Raw genomic sequence first — 21089 nt, forward strand, 5'->3', positions numbered from 1 at the left:
GCCTATAGCCCATGAAAATATATATTCAGGCATGTCTAATAAATTGTCTTTAAACACCGGTACGTCATATATATCAATTCCCACGCACGCGCAGACCCCTATTAACGCGCCCAGTCAACGCATGAGCCCAGAAAAATTTTCCCTGAAAAATGAAAAAAACGGTAAGCCTATAGCCCATGGGCGACTTTAATGGGCGACTTTAATGCCAAGGTAGGCAAGAAGCAGGCTGGAGACAAGGCAGTGGGGGAATATGGCATAGGCACTAGGAATAGCAGGGGAGAGTTATTAGTAGAGTTTGCGGAACAGAATAATATGAGGATAATGAATACCTTCTTCCGCAAGCGGGATAGCCGAAAGTGGACGTGGAGGAGCCCGAACGGCGAGACTAGAAATAAAATAGACTTCATACTCTGCGCTAACCCTGGCATCATACAAGATGTGGAGGTGCTCGGCAAGGTGCGCTGCAGTGACCACAGGATGGTAAGAACTCGAATTAGCCTAGACCTGAGGAGGGAACGGAAGAAACTGGTACATAAGAAGCCGATCAATGAGTTAGCAGTAAGAGTTAAAATAGAGGAATTCCAGATCAAGCTACAGAACAGGTATTCAGCTTTAACTCAGGAAGAGGACCTTAGTGTTGAAGCAATGAACGACAATCTTGTGGACATCATTAAGGAGTGTGCAATGGAAGTCGGTGGTAACTCCGTTAGGCAGGATACCAGCAAACTATCGCAGGAGACGAAAGATCTGATCAAGAAACGCCAATGTATGAAAGCATCTAACCCTACAGCTAGAATAGAACTGACAGAACTTTCGAAGTTAATCAACAAGCGTAAGACAGCTGACATATAGAAGTATAATATGGATAGAATTGAACATGCTCTCAGGAACGGAGGAAGCCTAAAAACAGTGAAGAAGAAACTAGGAATCGGCAAGAATCAGATGTATGCGTTGAGACAAAGCCGGCAATATCATTACTAATATGGATGAGATAGTTGAAGTGGCTGAGGAGTTCTATAGAGATTTATACAGTACCAGTGGCACCCACGACGATAATGGAAGAGAAAATAGTCTAGAAGAATTCGAAATCCCGAAGGTAACGCTGGAAGAAGTAAAGAAAGCCTTAGGAGATATGCAAAGGGGGAAGGCAGCTGCGGAGGATCAGGTAACAGCAGATTTGTTGAAGGATGGTGGACAGATTGTTCTAGAGAAGCTGGCCATCCTGTATACGCAATGCCTCATGACCTCGAGCGTACCGGAATCTTGGAAGAACGCTAACATAATCCTAATCCATAAGAAAGGGGACGCCAAAGACTTGAAAAATTATAGACCGATCAGCTTACTGTCCGTTGCCTACAAAGTATTTACTAGGGTAATTGCAAATAGAATCAGGAACACCTTAGACTTCTGTCAACCAAAGGACGAGGCAGGATTCCGTAAAGGCTACTCAACAATAGACCATATTCACACTATCAATCAAGTGATAGAGAAATGTGCAGAATATAACCAACCCTTATATATAGCTTTTATTGATTACGAGAAGGCGTTTGATTCAGTCGAAACCCCAGCAGTCATGGAGGCATTACGGAATCAGGGTGTAGATGAGCCATATGTAAAAATATTGGAAGATATCTATAGCGGCTCCACAGCCACCGTAGTACTCCATAAAGCAAGCAACAAAATCCCTATAAAGAAAGGCGTCATGCAGGGAGATACGATATCTCCAATGCTATTCACAGCGTGTTTACAGGAGGTATTCAGAGACCTGGATTGGGAAGAATTGGGGATTAAAGTTGATGGAGAATACCTTAGTAACTTGCGATTCGCTGATGATATTGCCTTGTTTAGTAACTCAGGGGACCAATTGCAATGCATGCTCACTGACCTGGAGAGGCAAAGTAGACGAGTGGGTCTAAAAATTAATCTGCAGAAAACTAAAGTAATGCTTAACAGTCTCGGGAGACAACAGCAATTTACAATAGGCAGCGAGACATTGGAAGTCGTAAGGGAATACATCTACTTAGGACAGGTATTGACGGCGGATCCGGATCATGAGACGGAAATAATCAGAAGAATAAGAATGGGCTGGGGTGCGTTTGGCAGGCATTCCCAAATCATGAACAGCAGGTTGCCATTACCCCTCAAGAGAAAAGTATATAATAGCTGTGTCTTACCAGTACTCACTTACGGGGCAGAAACCTGGAGGCTTACGAAAAGGGTACTACTCAAATTAAGGACGACACAACGAGCTATGGAAAGAAGAATGATAGGTGTAACGTTAAGGGATAAGAAAAGAGCAGATTGGGTGAGGGAGCAAACGCGAGTTAATGACATCTTAGTTGAAATCAAGAAAAAGAAATGGGCATGGGCAGGACATGTAATGAGGAGGGAAGATAACTGATGGTCATTAAGGGTTACGGACTGGATCCCAAGGGAAGGGAAGCGTAGCAGGGGGCGGCAGAAAGTTAGGTGGGCGGATGAGATTAAGAAGTTTGCAGGGACGGCATGGCCACAATTAGTACATGACCGGGGTTGTTGGAGAAATATGGGAGAGGCCTTTGCCCTGCAGTGGGCGTAACCAGGCTGATGATGATGATGATGATGATGATGATGATGATAGCCCATGAAAATAATTATTCGGGCAGGTCTAATAAATTGTCTCTAAAGCACCGGTACGTCATATATATCAATTCCCACGCACGCGCAGACCCCTATTAACGCGCCCAGTCAACGCATGAGCCCGGAAAAGTTTTCGCGGAAAAATGAAAAAACGGTAAGCCTATAGCCCATGAAAATAATTATTCAGGCAGGTCTAATAAAGTGTCTTTAAAGCACCAGTACGTCATATATATCAATTCCCACGCACGCGCAGACCCCTTTTAACGCGCCCAGTCAACGCATGAGCCCAGAAAAATTTTCCCTGAAAAATGAAAAACCGGTAAGCCTATAGCCCATGAAAAGAATTATTCAGGCAGGTCTTATAAAGTGTCTTTAAAGCACCGGTACGTCATATATATCGATTCCCACGTACGCGCAGACCCCTATTAACGCGCCCAGTCAACGCATGAGCCCAGAAAATTTTTCCCGGAAAAATGAAAAAAATGGTAAGCCTATAGCCCATGAAAATAATTATTCAGGCAGGTCTAATAAATTGATTTTAAAGCACAGGTACGTCATATATATCAATTCCCAGGCACGCGCAGACCCCTATTAACGCGCCCAGTCAACGCATGAGCCCAGAAAAATTTTCCCGGAAAAATGAATAAATGGTAAGCCTATAGCCCATGAAAATAATTATTCAGGCAGGTCTAATAAATTGTCTTTAAAACACCGGTACGTCATATATATGAATTCCCACGCACGCGCAGACCCGTATTAACGCGCCCAGTCAACGCATGAGCCCAGAAAAATTTTCCCGGAAAAATGAATAAACGGTAAGCCTATAGCCCATGAAAATAATTATTCAGGCAGGTCTAATAAATTGTCTTTAAAACACCGGTACGTCATATATATCAATTCGCACGCACGCGCAGACGCGTATTCACGAGCCCAGTCAACGAATGAGCGCAGAATAATTTTCCCGGAAAAATGAAAAAACGGTAAGCCTATAGCCCATGAAAATAATTATTCAGGCAGGTCTAATAAAATGTCTCTAAAGCGCCGGTACGTCACATATATCAATTCCCAAGCCCGCGCAGACCCGTATTAACGCGGCCAGTCAATGAATCAGCCTAGAAAAATTTTCCCAGAAAAATGAAAAAATGGTAAGCCTATAGCCCATGAAAATAATTATTCGGGCAGGTCTAATAAATTGTCTCTAAAGCACCGGTACGTCATATATATCAATTCCCACGCACGCGCAGACCCCTTTTAACGCGCCCAGTCAACGCATGAGCCCAGAAAAATGTTCCCGGAAAAATGAATAAACGGTAAGCCTATAGCCCATGAAAATAATTATTCAGGCAGGTCAAATAAATTGTCTTTAAAACACCGGTACGTCATATATATGAATTCCCACGCACGCGCAGACCCGTATTAACGCGCCCAGTCAACGCATGAGCCCAGAAAAATTTTCCCGGAAAAATGAATAAACGGTAAGCCTATAGCCCATGAAAATAATTATTCAGGCAGGTCTAATAAATTGTCTTTAAACCCCGGTACGTCGTATATATCAATTCCCACGCACGCGCAGACCCCTATTAACGCGCGCAGTCAACGCATGAGCCCAGAAAAATTTTCCCAGAAAAATGAAAAAACGGTAAGCCTATAGCCCATAAAAATAATTGTTCAGGCAGGTCTAATAAATATTCTCTAAGGCACCGGTACGTCCTATATATGAATTCCCACGCACGCGCAGACCCGTATTAACGCGCCCAGTCAATGAATCAGCCTAGAAAAATTTTCCCAGAAAAATGAAAAAACGGTAAGCCTATAGCCCATAAAAATAATTATTCAGGCAGGTCTAACAAATTGTCTCCAAAGCACCGGTACGTCATATATATCAATTCCCACGCTTGCTCTGACGCGTAATAACTCGCCCAATCAACGAATGAGCTCAGAATAATTTTCCCGGAAAAATGAAAAAACGGTAAGCCATGAAAATAATTATTCAGGCAGGTCTAATAAATTGTCTTTAAAGCACCGGTACGTCATATATATCAATTCCCACGCACGCGCAGACCCGTAATAATGCGCCCAGTCAATGAATGAGCCCAGAATAATTATCGCAGGAAAATGAAAAAAAGGGTTAGCCTGCAGCCTGACACCGGCATTCGTACCGCCCTTAATCCACGCATTAGCCAATCGTAAGTCGGAGCAAACACCCATTAGCCTTGAGCTCGGGGTCTTGGCGGCACCCAGCTCAGCCCTTCAGCGATAGTTCGGACCACAGTGCGCTAACGGTTCGTTTTTTTTAGTTGCCGTGTTTCGAACTATCGACTTGAAAGTTGCGAGCTGAACACCTTAGCCACTCGGCTACCGGAACGACGTAGCCACCTACCTGTATTCGTCGATCAGTAGCTTGGCCACATATACCGTTTTCCCGCCCTACTTTCTGACCGATCAGTCTTCCGACGAACTACGTTGCCACGTGCCCGTCAATTCGTAATATACGCTTAAAATATATTAGTCTAGTCATCGGTGACGCAGTTTGATACGTGATATGTGGCTATGTGATTTGCTCTGTTAATTTCCACACAGCCATGTTACAGAACCTCAAACGGTCCTGATTATTATTCGCCGTTAAGGCAGGCCTCAGAATGAGCCCCACTTGAACAATTAGTCATATTCCTTTCCATCGAAAGAGGTTCATCACAAACCTATTCTTGTGTCCACTACAGGAAAAAAGCCTGTCCCTACCCGCAGTGGTTGCTGAGTGGCTATGGTGTTGGGCTGCTGTACACGAGGTCGCGGGTTCGAATCCCGGCCATGGCGGCAGCGTATCGATGGCGGGGAAATGCGAAAACACCAGTGTACTTAGATTTAGGTGCACGTTAAAGAACCCCAGGTGGTCAAAAATTTCCGGAGTCCTCCACTATGGCGTGCCTCATAATCAGAAAGTGGTTTTGGCACGTAAACCCCAGAATTTTTTTTAAAAGCCTCTTCTTGCGTTCTCCAATCACACTGGCCTTGCGTTAGCTGATTCCAACTCATGCCAGCAAATTTCATCACCCCAACAGTTTTGTGCAGTCCCAGAGTACACTTTCATTGCCATGGCACCCACTCCGTAACTCTAATCTTCCTCCGGTTATCTGTCCTACACATTGCATGGCCTGCGCAGCTTCATTTTCTTTTCTATTAACGCGAACTAGAAGATCGGCCATCCCCGTTTTCCCTATGGTCAACACCGCCCTCTTCCTCTACATGAAATTAGAGTGGGCTATAGCCTTAAATTTTTTTCCTCACGAAAACCAATTAGGTATATCAGCGTGCTCATCGCTTACGTAAGCGACACTTGTTTTAGGTGTGATGGTATTGTATGCGACAGCGCAGCGTTTTCCGGAGAAGTGGGTCTACGTTTCCTGAAATTTCACTTGGCTACAGCCTTGCTCACAATGAAACCACTCTGCAATAAGTGCTAGTATAAGAATGAGGTGTTTCCCGTGAGGACAGGCGGCTCTTCTCATGGCCTAATACTCGAACTCACCTGAATAGCACTTCGCACTGCAGACGTGCCTCTGTAGCTTGGCCTCCTAAATGCTTCACGCAGGAAGAAAGCGATCAAGAGAGGCGGAGCGATCGAAAGACAAATATTTAATACTCTGTTTATTTAGTTACACGCACTTGGAGTAGACTGTACAAACAGCGATATGACTTCATTCTCTAGACCATTCAAACCTCTGGGTACAGGCGAACGACACGAAACATCGAAACTCCCTTCTCGACGACCTTAATTTCTCTTAAATCGTTTATCGGTCGTCACACAACACTAGAGACACCGTACCGGCTCCGGGAGCGGGACCAACGTAAGGCTAACGTCGGGATACATTGGCTTTACATCTGAACAACACTGTCCAAACATTTGCACCGCTCATGTCGTCTGCATTGGGCATCGAGTGTCTTAGATGAGCAAAAACAGAAGGTTCGAGACAATAATTATCATTTCTGCTGACTAAGCTTTTTAATAGCGGTCGACTTGAGAATTTTCCTGAGGGTCGGCAACTTGTTTCCGAGCGTTCGCTAACTTTTTCATTAATGCATTTAGGAGACACGTAACTGGAACATTCAACTCGCACAGTACATTATACGCGTTTTTTCCCTTAACTTTCTGCTTAGCACTATTTTCGACAGATGCAAATTCATAAGCTTCTTCAAACGTATACCTGTACTAGTTCCCCGCAGGGGCGTCTGCGTGAGCAGGCGTTTGGTGTGTGGCGACACCACGGACCCGAGCACACGAGGGTTGGACCCTCCCGCGTGTAGCCGTGCGCGGCTTAGCCGTGTCTGGGGAAAAGGGGATCCTGGGGGTTGAGCCGATGCTGGGTGTTTGGACCTCTAAGGCCCCCTGGCGGAGGCAACACACCTCTTCGGCCTCGGCTTCACATAGACGGCACCTCCAGACTGACCCACCTGGAGGAAATCGGCAGTCGCCTTTTCCTGTCCTCCTCTCCAATCTTCGTCTTTCTCTCCCACTTTTCCATCTTTCCTGTCTTCTGATCATTTCCTGAACTTCCTATTTCCTGGCGGCAAGGGTTAACCTTGTGTAATATATCCAATCTTGGGTATATATATATTAGGTTATAGTGGGAACGTACCGCTGGCGTACGCAGAATAGAATTTTTCTAATCCTGTGACGTCCCCAGGTTGGGCTCCGAGGTGGGCGGCGGGCATTTTTGCCGAACACATTTATCCTATATATGACTTCAAATTTCCCTACACTCCCTGATCGCTCCCTGAAGAGGGGGCGCACCGATGAAACCTTCAACTTTCTGATGAAACCAAAAGAAATATTTCCCAAATACCACGTAATACATAGTCAACATGATACCAAGACAGTCCGTACAATATCCCCATTTGTGGTTGCAAAATGTCTGACAGAAGCAATCGGCTCTGGTTACAAGGTAACTAAGATGGGAAGCGGCGACCTACTTCTGGAAGTACGAGACAAGCTTCAATACAGCAAACTGACTAAACTTGTTGCATTTGGTGACATTCCTGTCTCTGTGGGCCCCCACCGGTCAATGAACACTGTGCGTGGTGTCATATCCGATGACCACCTCCTTGAACTTAGTGAAAGCGAGCTGTTGGATGGATGGCAAGACCAAAACGTTGTAAAGGTGCAACGAATTAAGTTAAGACGCGATGACAAGGAAATCCCAACAAAACATGTAATAATAACATTCGGAACAAGTGAACTGCCTGATTCAATAGAGACCGGATATTGTAAACTTCGGGTACGACCATACATCCACAATCCGCGCCGATGCTTCAAGTGTCAGCGTTTTGGGCATGGATCTCAGAGCTGCCGAGGGCGTGCTACTTGTGCAAAATGTTCATCTAAAGACCACACATCAGATAACTGTTCTTCCGCAACCCACTGCGCTAACTGTGACGGAGACCACCCCGCCTATTCGCGATCGTGCCCGTCATGGAAAAAAGAAAAACAAATAATCGAACTGAAGGTCAAACTAAACATTTCTTTTCCAGAAGCGCGCAAGCGTTTTTCTGTCCACCACCAATCGAATCCGTCCTACAGTGATGTGACGCGCCGGGGGGCAGCGCCACATCCTCTGGCGGCCGCGCAAGTCACACGGAGTGTGACGGCGGCTACGCCATCAGCCCCCCTGGCGGGAGCAGCTACTGCTCTTCCGCCCCGTACCATGAAGGGCCAGCAGACCTCCGAGCCTGCTGATCCCAGGGCCACTGCTCGTGCAGACAGGCCCGAAAAACTCCCGAGAGTGTCCGCTGAGCGGGCGTCATCCAGCGCCTCTGAAGAGGCGATGGATGTAACGAAAACTTCTCCGGCGTCTCAGACGCCGAAAGAACGGCGTTGCTCCCTGGAGCGCGCCAACAAAAAGGAAATACCCCGCATCAAGGGGCCTGGAAAGGTCCCTTGAGCCAACCTAATATCTCTTGACACACACCATAAAACACATCCAATATGGCCACACAGGTAATGCATTGGAATGTGAGAGGCCTAATACACAATCTTGATGACATTAAGGAACTCCTTCGCAAGTTTAATCCAAGGGTGCTGTGTGTGCAAGAGACACACCTCAATCCTTCACATACTAACTTTCTGAAACAATATGCCATTTACCGCAAAGATCGCAGTGACGCTCTCGCCTCGTCAGGCGGTGTTGCGATTATAGTTGATAAGGGTATCGCCTGCCAACATTTACATCAGCAAACGCCCCTTGAGGCAGTGGCAATCAGAGTCGTGCTATTTGATAAGTTAGTAACCGTTAGCTCTTTGTATATCCCTCCATGCCATCAACTTTCTACAACAGAATTCCAGAGTTTTATCGAAGAACTCCCCGAACCTTACATTGTAGTAGGTGATTTAAACGCACACAACACCCTCTGGGGAGATTCTCGTTGTGATGCAAGAGGACGTTTATTAGAAAAGTTCCTTTTATCTTCCAATGCATGCATATTGAACAAGAAAGAACCTACATTCTACAGCGTGGCAAATAAAACATTATCATCTATTGACTTAAGCATAACATCAAGTACACTAGTGCCATATCTGGAGTGGAACGTGATCAAAAATCCATATGGTAGTGACCATTTTCCAATTCTCTTAAAATTAACACAAGACGATAAGGGTTCCCCACATCTGCCACGTTGGAAGGTCGACTGTGCTGACTGGAAACGATACAGAGAGCTGACGCATTTGACCTGGGATGACATCTGTACCCTCTCAATCGATGATAGAGTATCATATTTGACGGCATTTATAACTGATGCTGCATCACTATGTATCCCTCAAACGAATGGATCACCCTCTAAACGGCGTATTCCTTGGTGGAATGAGCAGTGTAAGGAAGCCCGCAAAAATCAAAATAAGGCTTGGGGTCGCCTTCGCGACTGCCCAACTACCGAGAACTTGATCAGCTTTAAGAAAATAAAATCAGAAGGTAGAAGAACGTGCCGCCTTGCCAAAAGGGAAAGCTGGCAAAAATACATGTCTAGTATTAATTCTTATACAGACGAGGCAAAAGCCTGGAACAGGGTAAACAAAATAAAAGGCCGCGAAACTCATCCTCTACCATTGGTAAATACACAAGGAGACACACTCATTGACCAAGCCGACTCTCTAGGGGTACATTTTGAAAGGATTTCTAGCTCATCCCACTATTCAGACACATTTCTGAGATACCGGCAACAAGCGGAACGACTGCCTCTGGGTCGGAAAGGAAATAGCAACCAACCTTACAACCGCCCATTTAGAATGGCGGAATTTCAGGCTGCGCTGAATGGCTGTAACAAGTCTGCTCCAGGAAGTGACAGAATATTGTATATAATGATCAAACACCTACACCCTGAAACCCACAAAACACTACTATCACTCTTCAACTCTGTATTCTCCGCTGGTTACATTCCATACGCCTGGAAGGAAGCAATAATTATTCCAATACTAAAAGACGGCAAGGATCCAACTTTAGTCAACAGCTATAGACCTATAGCGTTGACAAGTTGCCTATGTAAACTCTTTGAAAAAATGGTTAACCGGCGTCTCCTTCATTTTCTTGAAAGTAACAAACTATTAGATCCCCTACAGTGTGGTTTCAGGGAAGGTAGATCCACAACTGATCATCTTGTCCGCATCGAGACGAATATTCGCGATGCTTTTGTGCACAAGCAGTTCTTTTTGTCAGTATTTATTGACATGGAGAAGGCTTACGACACCACGTGGCGGTTCGGAATTCTCCGTGACCTGGCCGAAATGGGAGTCCGAGGTAATTTGCTGAATGTCATCCAGAGTTACCTGTCTAACCGCACGTTCCGCGTCAGAGTTGGTAATGTGCTATCCCGTCTATTTACACAGGAAACAGGTGTACCACAAGGTGGCGTGCTTAGCTGCACTCTATTCGTTGTGAAAATGAACTCACTCTACACTATCATACCACGTACAATGTTTTATTCTGTGTATGTAGATGACGTACAAATAGGTTTTAAATCATGCAGTCTTTCCATCTGTGAGCGACATGTACAGCTTGGGCTAAACAAATTGTCAATGTGGGCTGACGAGAATGGGTTTAAATTAAACCCGCAAAAAAGTACGTGTGTTCTCTTCTCGAACAAGAGAGGCATATTTCCTGAACCCGCTATTTACCTTAATGGACAACAGCTCCCAGTGAGCCATGAACATAAATTTTTGGGCCTGATATTAGACACTAAATTAACATTTATCCCCCACATGAAATACCTGAGGGCGAAGTGCATGAAGACAATGAATCTTCTGAAGCTCTTGTCCCGTACATCCTGGGGAAGTGACAGAAGATGCCTTTTGAGCATATATAAATGTTTGATAAGGTCACGCCTTGACTATGGTGCTATAGTGTATAACTCTGCTACGCCTAGTGCCTTGAAGATGTTAGATTCGATTCACCACTTGGGTATCCGTCTTGCTACAGGTGCCTTCAGGACTAGTCCTGTAGAGAGCCTGTACGTTGAATCGAACGAATGGTTTCTTAATCTACAAAGGGCATATTTATCTTTTTCTTACGCCTTGAAAGTTAAATCAGATATTCAGCATCCATGTCATTTTGCAATTAGCGACATGTCCACTGCCAGGTTATTCCGTAACCGCCCAGCCATCAGGCCTCCTCTATCCCTCCGAGTGAAAGTACTGTCAGTAGAAACAGGCGTCGCTTTTCTAGAAAATATCCCAATGGCTCCTACTCGGTTGCCACCGCCTTGGGAGTGGCAAACTATCCAATGTGACATATCTTTCTTAGAAATATCGAAACGAGCGCCTGAGGCTCACATACAATCACATTTCCTTGAACTAAAAGAGAACTATTCCTGTGCTGAATTTTACACCGATGCTTCGAAATCCGCTGATGGTGTTGCTTACGCAGCTCTTGGACCATCATTTTCAATATCTGGGACACTAAACCCATACACAAGCATATTTACAGCGGAAGCATACGCTATACTCTCGGCTATTAAACACATCAGGCTCACAAACATCGCTAAGGCTGTTCTCTACACAGACTCATTAAGTGTCGTGAAAGCACTAATTAGTTTACGAAAACATAAGAATTCCGTTTTGAATGAGCTGTATAATTTATTCTGCACCCTATATATGTGCAATCAAGTGATTGCCATATGCTGGGTACCCGGTCACAAAGGTATAAAAGGGAACGAAGTAGCTGACGAAAGCGCTACATCAGTAACCTTTAGCGACAGAGATAGAAATATTCCCATCCCTACCACAGACATAAAGCCTTTTCTACGCCGTAAATTAAGGAATCATTGGCAAGGCAAGTTGGATACACAAGTAATGAATAAGCTTTACATAATAAAACAAAAAGTGGGGAACTGGATAAGTGGGAAAACAGCACGTTACAAGGAAGTGCTTCTTTGCGGTTTAAGGATAGGCCACACATACGGTACCCACTCTCATCTCTTGACTGGGGGCGATCCTCCAACTTGTGTTAAGTGCGGCAATAGTCTCACAGTCCTCCATGTTCTTATTCAGTGCCCTGCAACAGAAACAGACAGGAAAAAGTTTTTCCCTGCTGCATATCGCGAGAATTTACCCCTTCACCCTGCATTTTTTCTTAGCGATGAACCGCTTTTTAATCTGCAAACAGTCTTAGAGTTTTTAGCCGAAACAGACACCCTGAAAATCATCTGGCCAGGCAACTTTTAGCACATGACTAACAGCCCTGCATTCAAGGGCTCTGTTGAAACTCTCTTGTCAGTGCTAAGTTTTATTCCATTATGTTTTACCGAAAGTCTAGTTTTACCGAAAGTTAATGAATAAGCACAGCTCGGAAAGAATACGTTATCATCGTCAACTGGTTTCCAGCAGGTGGCAGCAGAGAATCTATACATACTTATGATTGCCCTTTTCTAACAATCCCTGCGCTTGAACTAGTTTTTGACATGACGAACCCGCAACACATAATTGACTGCACTAGAAACACCCTCCATCCGCAATGTAGAAACTAAAGTTCCGGATGTGTGCAGACTGTACACCAGCCTCTCCTCCTTAATAGAATTAAAGTGCGTAGCTTTCATGGTCGATGGCCAAGAATTTCGAAAGCTAGCGAGAATCTCCCAGCGAATAAAGTATAATCTATTATAGAATGTCCATATCGTGCCAAAACTTTTTGAACCATGTCATTGCATGTACCATCATATATTGTTATTTTTACTTCGGTATGATAAAGAAGGTTCCGACATTTTCCAGACTTCCCCAAATTTAAAAAAAAATGTCTTATGTTTTTTCACAGCTTCAAGATTTTCTGAAATATTGAATCATTAGGCGCAGCCAAGGGAATGCAATGGATGTTTTTGTTATTTCGCCACCCATTTTGCTGACACCCGTAATTTTTAAGCCTAATTTAGGACACTGAATACAGAAAAAAAACTGGACGCACTTTGCCATCGTACCCAAACAGCGAATTGAATCGGTAGCGCACGCCACAAGAGCTATGAAAACCCATCGTGCACGGTCTTTATAGCAAGTGAAAAATACTCACCACAAATCTGAGCATAAGGCATGTTTTCCCGCTGCATTTTTCTCCAATAACGAGAATATTCAACAAGGCATCACTGCAAAAAGAAGAAAGACAACCACAAGCACTTATCATGAGTCGGTTTCTTAAGCGAAAATGTCAATTTGCAAATGTCCCTTGGCTCCCCACCAAACACTACTCTACCGCTGCAAATTTCTTATCAGCATAAATTTCACTCTCACATCTCGCAGTTCAGGGCGGAACGTGCGCAAAAACTACGTCAGGTTTCATGCGCCTGCGCGCACTTAGTGGCATTTCTGAATATTTGCTTTAGATATAAATCAAAGCTTCTTTGAGCTGGAGCATGTACTAGAACCATGGTTCCGTGGTGGTAGTGCTTTTCTCTCAAAGAAGGTGCTCCTTGACTTCCTTATGGACAGTGGTCTCGACAAGGTACACTAGTTGCGTCTTATTGTGAGTGCTTGTTAAGGTGTGCATGTGTATTGCGTATGAATGGTTTTATTCACGCATAGCCTCTGCCAGTTGCAGTAGCATCCCAGGCAGCACACCAGCATTGGTCGAACCATGGCCCAATGCCGGCAAAAATTGGTACCAATGTTAGACCAATGTTGGCGTATTGGCAAAGTGCAACCCAATCCAGTGCTGGCACAGCGTTAAAGCCAAGATTGGACCAATGTTATGCCAATGCAGCAGCCATCGTGCTGCCACCGTAGGACCAGTGTTGAGTCATATCGTTGCCATTATTAATGCCAGCTTTGAGCCAATGCCCTTTGCATGACGAATATTCTAGATATGCTGGCTTTAGAGCACGTACACATTCTTACCGCAAACCTTTTCCTAGCGGCATTTTTTGTAGCAATTGTCCCCTTACCGTCTTCCTCAATAGTAGCTAGGAAAGTTCGACAAAAAGATGTCAAGAAGCAGGAGTCATATATGCTTGCAAATAATAATATAAGAATACTGAAATTGACGTTTATGACAGTTTATTTGCGAATACATTTTCACAAACAGGCATTTTCCGTGGACCTAGATGGGTGACGCTCGGTTATCTTCAAACAGTTTATTTACAGGCACTGCCCTCAGGATAAGAATTGGGCAAGGTGCCGAGGACGGTGGGCTGGCCAGGGGTTTCAGGGCAGGGAGCTGACGTTGGTAGGCAGGTTGGTCAGTGCTTGGATGACGGTGGGCTGATCAGGCCCCCGAGGAGCACGATAACGCGGTGGTCTCGTTGATATTGCTACCATATCCCATAGCGACTTCACCACTACTTGGAGGAAATGCTTGCACTGTAAAATAAAAAGAAACATTATCAGAGATGTTGGTATGACAAACGTATGTGGCAGCGTTTTCATTTGAAAAATCGCCATACTGCAACAATATTATCAGTCTGAGCAGAGAGTTCGAAGGGGTGAATCAAGAAACTTCCTTGCAAGATATTTGTCAGGTAACACTTCCTAATATTTCGACATATATGGCATATCTTGTTCAAGGTGTAACGTAATATTTAGAACAGACATAAAATGCGCAGGATCCGTCCGCCTTGTTTACAGCTCACACCTAGTCAGCGTAGCACTTCATAATTAAAAAATTGCAGCAAAACCTGCTACAGTACACAAAGCCTAGTTTCAGACTGTGTAGACACAATGCGGCCTTCGTGCGAAATTTTTAATGTGGAAACCGAGAAGTTCCGTCAGGAAACACTAGTAAACGAGGCATTTATTATACGAAAAGAAAGAAATACTGTCGGCTGGAAATGACACTTGACCTATAACAGTGAGAAGAAACGTGGTTCCTCGGTATCACTAGCAGGATCAGGCCGCGCGCGTGGCTTGATAAAATCATAGTCCTGGAATTTGGGTGAAATTCACAGAGATTTACACGTGGCTCTAGTCCGGGCACTATTCAAAAGCTGCAAATAAAAAGAGCTATGTAATTACAGGCACTCTACATTAGACAGGCCTGTTTCAGTAATATATATACCGCGTGATATTGCTTGGGTGATAATGCTCCTTATAAAACTTATAACATGCGCAAAACAAATGCACTCACCATTGGAAGATCCATGCTTTTGTGTATCCGAGTTCATCCCACATCGAAGACGGTGGCCACGAGCGCCGACTTTTTTTCAAATTGTTGTTTCACCTATATCAATTCTAACACTCACAAAAATTCGTGGCCACATTGCTGCGTAATTAAAGATGTAGGCTTCTCAGTAGGAATGACGACTGCAAGCGAGCATTTTTCACGAGAGGAGTGCGCTGGCAAGAACGGACAAGACGGCAAGCACTCAGGCGGTGTTGCACTCAGGCGGTGTTGCACCCAGTCGGCGTGCTAGCGACGCATAGAAGGAAAGTGTGAAAGGAAAGGGTGAACGACGAATATGGCGTAAACGCCACATTCCCCCGCTGGACCTAGCCCGACCGCGTTTTGGGGTGACAGCGATGGAGGGCGACCAGGAGGACAATAGTGACCCCGCCACTTTCCCCCATGCTTCCGAGAGCACCCAATTCGACACAGCAGCTTATGGCTGTCTGAACGCTTGACTGATAGCATTGACCAGGCTCAAGTGGTGCGTGGGGGAGAGGCAAGTGGGGGCTGAAGGACGGAAAGCTAGGCCGAAAAAAAAAATCCGGAATGCACCGTGCCTACTAAAGCCAAAGACAAGAGGTTGTTGACACGCAAATGCCAAAAACGTGCAATTAATTTTTTTTCAGTGAGGGGCATTCATACAAGGAGCTTACTACACATGCACGAACAAATATATTAGAATAGGAGCATGATGATTATGTCGCCGCAACATGCCATGCATGCTAAACAAACAAACAAAAGTTTCACTAATACATATGCGCTCCATCTCGATGCAATATAAAACGGTTCCATCAGCTCTGAGGCACTGTAATTCTCGATTCTCCTCAGAATCCTCACCCACCAAAGCCGCGGAGCGTACATGCAAAATATACAATGCGCAGGCAAATTCGCAATATCGTTGCTTCATATGGAAAGCTCATGTTCTTATTCACGATCAATAAAGCAGCGGCTAAATTTATGCGACTTCCCCTGCTTGCTACGTGGTACACTGGCTTTTATCTTTAGGGGACGCATTTCGGTAAAGGAGAAGTGCAAAAATGGCGGTGTACCATTCATGGAGTTGACATGGGAGAACATATTTCTGGTTCCTGCGCAGTGTGCCTGTGATCAGTGCGTTAGTTTTCAAAACGCGTTGCTCAATCTCAGCAAGTCGTAGAGCACTAAAAGATGACAAGGGGAAAATTGGCTTATTACGGGCCTATGTCCTCCAAAGAAAGCCAACTAGTAACCCATATTGGCAAATCCATACGAAAGTCGGTCCAATAATTCCCGCCTTGTTGAACGGCAGTGCCAATATTGTTTACTGACTGTGTAATGTGGGCCAACATTGGATCTATATCAGAATGGCACAGCCAATATTGTTTACTGACTGTGCAATGTGGGCCAACGTTGGATCTCTATCAGAATGGCACAGCCAATATTGTTTACTGACTGTGTAATGTGGGCCAACATTGGATCTCTATCAGAATGGCACAGCCAGTATCGTTTACTGTGTAATGTGGGCCAACGTTGGATCTCTATCAGAATGGCACAGCCAATATTCGCGCCACGCTGTTAACCTTAGGCCATCATTGGGCCAGGAATCAGAATGGCACTGCCAATATTGGAACCACGCTGTTAATCTTAGGCCATCATTGGGCCAAGAAGCGCCAATATGTTTCCAACGTTGGCCCAGCCTGACGTGCCACCTGGGATGCATGACCCGACAAACGTCTCCAGCATCTATTACAGCATCTCTCTCTCTCCCTCTCTCTCGCGGTTCGGTGCAGTGACAAGATCCAATCAGAAATTCTCGAAACAAAACTTCAGCGATTAAGTGCATTGAACCCTTGGCGCAAAATGTCTCTAAAACGTGACAATAATGTGCGATGACAAGAGGCAAGCTCACGGACTACAAGACCTTGAACCCATCACACAGTCTAAACAAGCGTGCTCAGATATAACCCTGTACTTTCCTTGTACGCACTGCTTCGAAAACCATCGGCAAATCTGGCGTTATTGGAGAGTTTCAGTCTGTCCATGAAGCAGCATTCGTCATTTGCACGAAAAAAAATTGGAGGACGCTTAAGCTTCGCCTTCAAGAGTGGAACGCGACAGCGTTCCCGTCGACCCGCCAAGGGGTGTAAGACAGTGGGCTACAGGGCAGCCATCACTTACGAGTCGCCCCGCATCGGACGCGGTGAGCGCCGAGCCATATGGTCGAGCAACGCGGCGTTCGGCGCAGCAACGAAACGTGCGCCTGAGCAAGCGGAACGAACCGAAGAACTCGGTATCTCGGAGGGGGAAATGATGCACGCCAGCCAAACGTCGTGATCGGCACGGGCAGAGAGATAGACAGATAGCGATCTAAAGAAAGGAAGGACGCTTGATTCGGCAGAGGGAGCAAGGCGAAGCGTTGTCAGGGGAGAGGGAGTCGGGGCCGCGAACCGCCTCGCACCGGTCCTCGCAGCTCCAATGCGCGCGTGGCGCGCCATCTGTCGGGGCAGCGCCATACATGGAGAGGAGGGGGTCTTCTGTGTTTGCCGCAAGATGGCTCTGCGTGTGTGGAAAGCGCAGAAGAAATGCAGCGGAAACGCACTTCGCTACTCGTGTAATTGCGACTTCTGTAAGTTACATGTTCATAATTACCGATATACACCGCAGTATAACTTTCCATGGCTCGTTTCGAAGGCAACACCGCATTCACTAGAGGCGCGTTTGTACCGCTTGGAAGCATCGAACTCGTGGCTGAGTGGTAGCGTCTCCGCCTCACACTCCGGAGACCCTGGTTCGATTCCCACCCAGCACATCTTGGAAGTTGCTTTTTATTTATGAAGTGCCTGCCGTGATTTATCGCTCACGGTCAACGCCGCGGACGCCGACGCCGACGACACCGGCTTTTCTGCGACACGAGCGCTCCTTAACTCTATCGCGTTAATACCGACTTACTGAAGAGGTGTACGGCAAGAAACGACGCTGGTAGCGGAATTTGAAGACATGGTGTCTGAAAGAGGGCACACAATACGCATACTGTAGTGAGTTACCTTGTTCTATTCCTATTGTTAACTCTTGGCAGCCACGTAATCCATAATGCACAGTCTGTTTATGACTTTCACTTGACAATAACACTGACATGACACACAAAAATTTCGAACGCGTTGCAGTTGCGCAACGCGTCACAAAAGCTCGCCACTATGTTTGCAGCTGCCGTACATGGCTGTGGTAACCCAGCAATCCGTAAGCGCTGATATGTTTACAGACGCGCTAAAACTCTCCATTCATGCGGCTTTGGGTGCAGAACTGCTCTGTTCAGTGTGTCCCATTTCTCCTTTCTGCAGCTCATTTTTAACCATCGTTTTTACTGGTGAGGGAGAGCATGTACAGAGCAAGCATAGGCAAAGCCAATGGCTACTCAAGTCATGGTGACTTCGTGTGCTATCAGCAGAGACAGGATTTTAGGTAAATGCCTATTTTGTTCTTTGCTTCGTAATCAACTCCTTTCATTACAGTGCGATCAAAATTAAGTTTTGCTGCTCTTTTTTAAATTAGGCACTGGGAAGTACGGAAAGTTCACCTATGCAAATAAGTTATGTGGCCAGGGCCAGGGAGACACAAAATGAGACTATAATTATCGCGGTCCACCGGTCAATTAACTAAAATTAAATAACTAACTTTTTAGCGACTGCAGTAAGCGGGAATGTTTGTACTGAAAAGTTAGAGGCCCTTGTGACTCTACACAGTTGCATTTGGCAGAATTCTTCTACCATGCCCATGTTCCCAGATATCCAGCAGAAAATTATAATTTCCGTTCGCATGATTACGCATGGAAAACAGGGAGGATCGGCGCAAAGTTCTTTTTTGATCTGACGCAGCTGTTGCGTGCGGCGTTTAGCATGGAGACGGGGCGCAGACATAGGCAAAGATGATAATTGTTCCCCATTCACTCTCGGCTGGCGAAATCGAGGAATGACTGCGTGGTACGGCGTACGCAGTAATCATTATCCTATAAAACGCGATCATGGAAAAATAATTCGACACGTTTTTGTACGACTTGAGATCGCACCGGGACATTATCTTCTCAACGCGTTAGCTTCACTGCCATCTACTAGACTGCTTCCGTGATAGCGGCGCCTCTGTAAGGAAATAAAGAAAAACTATGTTGGTATACACTTGTGCTGACATGGCTGTTCCGCCGGGTCGAGGTACTCTACCGAAAACAAGATGAATGAATGTGTGTTGTTTAGTCGCGCAAGGGCCAGGTATGGCCAAAGAGCACCACGACTGATAGCGTTGTGTTAAGCGCTGATTGGTCAGTGGCAATGGTAGGATGTAACATGGCTGTAAAGTGGCCTAAAATCAATCACTATCGTAGAAGCGTGAAACAATATATAGTATAAAATTATGAAAGTGATACGTCTAGTGGGCTATGGGTATACTACGCATGATAAGTGACCATGAGGCTAAAATGCAAAAATATGGAAATAGCACGTATGCCTCCTGAAGGTCTTTGAGCCTAAAGGCCGGGAGGCAGGTGCTTTCTTTTAATGCAGCTACCGCAGCTGAAACCTCTCTTAAGAAGCCGTGCTACGGATTTCCTTGGGCTATAACGTGAAAACTATGTACATCTATTAAAAATGCTAACAAGGATTGATATTTAAAGAGAGGCTCTATACCTATGATCATTAGAGGATTGAGTGGAATTCGCTGCCTGTGGGGTAATGAAAAATGCTTTTTCCTATTAGCGTCTAATTCAGGGGATAGCAGCAGGATGTGAAGCACGGTAAGTGGCTCACCACATTTATCACATGTGGGAGGATCACCATCGGGCAAGAGGTATGGGTGCGTGCTGTATGTGGGTCTTATCCCAAGTCTGCAAAGTGTTACTTCTGTACGGTGGTTCTTTGATACCGGTGGCCATTGGCCAAGATATGGCTTGATAACATGTAGTTTATTTTCTGTTTCTTTATCCCACAACCGCTGCCAGTAAGCCCTGAGCTTTTTCCTCAGGGAGGGCTTGAGGTCCATTACAGGCACAGTCGTGGATAAGTTGGAAGCGTTCGCGTGGACGGATGTGGCTAGCTGGTCAGCCAACACGTTTACTTCAATCTCTCGGTGCCCCGGCACCCAGCATACCACGATATGCTGCTTGGACGCATAGATGGTGCATAATAGTGAGTAAAGATATATAATTACAGGGTTTTTATATTTTTTGACAGTTTTCAAAGCGTTTACGATGGTCAAAGAGTCTGTGTATATAACTGCCTTTGGTATATTAAATTATTTAATGTGTTTAACGGCGGCCAATATCGCGTAGGCTTCTGCTGTGAAAATACTTGTGATAGGGTGCAGAACAGCAGCATCCGAAAAGGATGGACCGACCCCTGCGTAAGAGACACCATCATAACACTTCGATGCGTGTGTAAAAAATTTAGGAGAGGAGTATTTGTGCTGTAATTCAAGGAAGTACATTCGCATATGCACCACAGGCGCGCGCTTTGTAACAGCTACGAAGAATGTATCACAGTGTATAGGTTGCCACCGCCACAGCGGGGCCGTATAGCAGGAGGCATAAGGTGGTGTTCAAGCAGTCGAATCCTTGTTTCTTCAGCTATGTTTCTAACACGCAATCAGAAAGGCTGTGCCACTGTGGGCCGGTCGCGAAAAAGTTGAGAACTGGACAAATCGTTTTGGTGGAATGCGCGGGGTGCTGACTGTTTCCGTTCACTCTGAGAAATACATGAAAGACGAATATGTTCTCTGCAGTTGAAGCGACCATTTATCCGATTCAACGTACAGACTTTCCACTGCGCTTGTTCTAAAGGCGTCTGTGGACAGGCGAATTTTTAAGTGGCGGACAGGGTCTTGCTC

The 21089-nt window shown here is 45.4% G+C and overlaps 1 long non-coding RNA gene across 1 annotated transcript in view; it reads right to left on the reverse strand.

The window, feature by feature from the left end:
- The window catches only part of LOC135906821 (uncharacterized), a 57850-nt gene that overhangs the window by 15343 nt on the left and 21418 nt on the right, over positions 1-21089 (reverse strand). Inside the window, exons 2-3 of the long non-coding RNA XR_010565844.1 lie at positions 13158-13230; positions 12068-12152 (exon numbers count right to left, since the gene is read on the reverse strand). This is a non-coding gene — a long non-coding RNA (uncharacterized lncRNA). The remainder of the gene's footprint in view (positions 1-12067; positions 12153-13157; positions 13231-21089) is intronic.

Source organism: Dermacentor albipictus, chromosome 7, assembly GCF_038994185.2.
Source record: "Dermacentor albipictus isolate Rhodes 1998 colony chromosome 7, USDA_Dalb.pri_finalv2, whole genome shotgun sequence".
Classification (NCBI taxonomy): Eukaryota; Metazoa; Arthropoda; class Arachnida; order Ixodida; family Ixodidae; genus Dermacentor; species Dermacentor albipictus.